The following is a 2,575-nucleotide window of genomic DNA, read 5'->3' as shown; positions in this document are numbered from 1 at the left end:
AAAACCGCGTCAGGTAAGTATGCTTTTTCAGCGTTCTGCCCTCGGTGAAAAAATCCACATTTACCCCTAGGTCCTTGGTGTGTAGTGCTTTGCGCACTTCAGAAAACGTAGGCCAGAGGCCGTTCCTGCCATTGTCTGTTGTCTGAATTATCATCCCTCTTTCACCTCTTCCCCCTCTAAGGGCGGGCGGGGCTCCTGTAAACATAAAAGAATGCTATACCGTTGACTTGTTTTGGATTGAAGGTGTTCTTCCCCAGAGGGAAGTGGGCCGCACTCGGAGGTAGTGCTATACCGAGGCAACCCGTGGCTGGGCCGAGGCAAGCCTCTTTCCACAGCCCAGTTCCAAAAATCAGTTTAATATATGAGCTGCTCAATGAGCAGCGTATCAGATATTAAGCTGATAAGAACAGCTACTACACTTGATCTTTAGCCAAAAGGCGAGAAGCGATGCCGAAAGCATGCCCTGGGTGAGGGGGGTGGTCGAGGGATCCTTCCCACGGTTTATGGTGGACAGTAGCAGGTCGCCCCCACACGCCCTTCCGAGTCCCGCAGACGGTCCCAGCGGCTGACCCGTTTGGTATCTCCTCACAGTAAGATTTTCACGCCCGCTACACGCACCTACGGAGCTAAAACATTGTATAATAGGTTTTTTAGGACACGTTATGTCTCTTGGGACCCCTCCCTCCCCTCCTAGGGAATAGTGCTTCAAATCGATGCTCCTCACTGTGTTAACTGGGTTGAGGAAAATACATTAGGGTTAGGTAACGACTTCGGGGTTAGGGTAACCATTTCTTAGGGTTAGTGTAACAATGTGTTAGGGTTAGAGTATCGATTTCTTAGTTTTAGAGTATGGAAACTAGGGCTTTAGTATTTCAAATTCTCCTACACTCATTGATGTGGCCGCTTTACATGCTGAACCTGGCCGATAACAAGCACAATTTCGACCCCATTTCCTCGTCTACGACCATACCACAGGGAAAGCACCGGTTTCTCGGCCGATCACCGAAGTTAAGCCCTGTCGGGCGGGGTTAGTACTTGGATGGGTGACAGCCTGGGAATACCCCGTGTTGTAGGCTTCAATTTTTTGTCTTGCGAACATCTCTAAACGTTTTATCCAAATAAATAGCTCTCCATACACCACAATTTCACATAGAGAGCCGTAGGTGAGTGAGGAACAAAATCAAAGCAAAAAACGAGGGGGGGAAAACACCTTTTTGTCAAAAATCGGCCAGCTAATGGCGAAAACTCTAGTGCGATCGACTTTTCTTACAGAGCGCGCGCGAGCGAGTGAGCACGCGCGAGATGAACAGTTTATGATGTCAAATTCTACTTCTGTGATATCAAATCATTCCAAATAACGAACGAAAAAATGAATAGGAAAAAAACGCACACTTCTGAGACGCAGTTTTAAGCCATCGTGACGTGGCAAAACACTCGCACACTTCCAAGAGGAGGCGCGCGAAAAACGGCACTGAAAGTCGACAATGGTTGGATTCAGACTGCAAACGAATCGGGAAAAAGGTTCGATACTTTTACTACTCTGCTAGTTTGTTTCCTTCCCTCGTTCATTCGTTCACTCGCTTGCTCGCACAAAGGATACACTAACGATAGCAATAGCATTTCTAAAAGCGGCTCCAGTGACAATAAAAACGCTCAAAAGGTTCAAAGTGTACTCACGGTCCAAGTCGAATGCCCTTCTATGCTCGCTCGCTCGGTCGATCGGCCGTTTGGTTTCCTTCATTTCCTTTCCCTTCGCGCGCATAGCACAGCACGGCACGGCACGCACAACCTGCAAATACAAACGAACAGGACTTTACGCACAATAGAGCAGACAGGCCTTGAACAAAAACAGCCAGCAAAGTTACGCACCGCCCCGAAACTCACCTTGTTTCCTTCCTCCAGTCTCTCCAATGCACTTCTACCCCTCCAAACGTGCCAACACCTTGGCCAGTTGTGCGTCCTTTGCTTTCTTTGCAAGTCTACCGGTCCACTGCAAAAGTATAAATAAGCTGGATATTCATTAAGAGGGGCATATAGACATAGTTTGGTGACTTTTGCGGGGACGAGCGCGAACGCAGGTCCCCACTACCAGAAATTATACGCTCGAGTTACCCACATTTGGGTAATCGCAAGGGTCACCCCAGTCGAAGTGCAATGAAAGGGCCTCGCCTTGAGAGGACTGCCTCCTTGATCACAGTACCTCCCGCGTCAGGTAAGTATGCTTTTTCAGCGTCTGCCTCGGTGAAAAAACACTTACCCCTAGGTCCTTGTGGTAGTGCTTTGCGCACTTCAGAAAACGTAGGCCAGCGGCCGTTCCTGCCATTGTCTGTTGTCTGAATTATCATCCCTCTTTCACCTCTTCCCCCTCTAAGGGCGGGCGGGGCTCCTGTAAACATAAAAGAATGCTATACCGTTGACTTTGTTTTGGATTGAATGTGTCTTCCCCAGAGGGAAGTGGGCCGCACTCGGAGGTAGTGCTATACGGAGGCAACCCGTGGCTGGGACGAGGCAAGCCTCTTTTCCACAGCCCAGTTCCAAAAATCAGTTTAATATATGAGCTGCTCAATGAGCAGCG

At 48.9% G+C, this 2,575-nt stretch overlaps 3 non-coding genes and 1 pseudogene across 3 annotated transcripts; 1 reads left to right on the top strand and 3 right to left on the bottom strand.

Annotated features, from left to right (window-relative positions):
• Positions 1-258: 258 nt before the first annotated feature.
• On the bottom strand, positions 259-449 carry LOC136281406 (U2 spliceosomal RNA). The gene has a single exon (XR_010717755.1). It is a non-coding gene; the product is annotated as a U2 spliceosomal RNA (small nuclear RNA).
• Positions 450-956: 507 nt separating this feature from the next.
• Positions 957-1,076, top strand: LOC136281475 (5S ribosomal RNA). Its single transcript, XR_010717795.1, has one exon. It is a non-coding gene; the product is annotated as a 5S ribosomal RNA (ribosomal RNA).
• Positions 1,077-2,057: 981 nt separating this feature from the next.
• LOC136281383 (U1 spliceosomal RNA) lies at positions 2,058-2,220 on the bottom strand. Its single transcript, XR_010717732.1, has one exon. It is a non-coding gene; the product is annotated as a U1 spliceosomal RNA (small nuclear RNA).
• Positions 2,221-2,449: 229 nt separating this feature from the next.
• On the bottom strand, positions 2,450-2,575 carry LOC136281436 (U2 spliceosomal RNA; annotated as a pseudogene).

This window comes from Pocillopora verrucosa, chromosome 5, assembly GCF_036669915.1.
Source record: "Pocillopora verrucosa isolate sample1 chromosome 5, ASM3666991v2, whole genome shotgun sequence".
Taxonomy (NCBI): Eukaryota; Metazoa; Cnidaria; class Anthozoa; order Scleractinia; family Pocilloporidae; genus Pocillopora; species Pocillopora verrucosa.
Note: the sequence above shows the minus strand (reverse complement) of the source record. Positions and strands in the feature narration are given on the sequence as shown.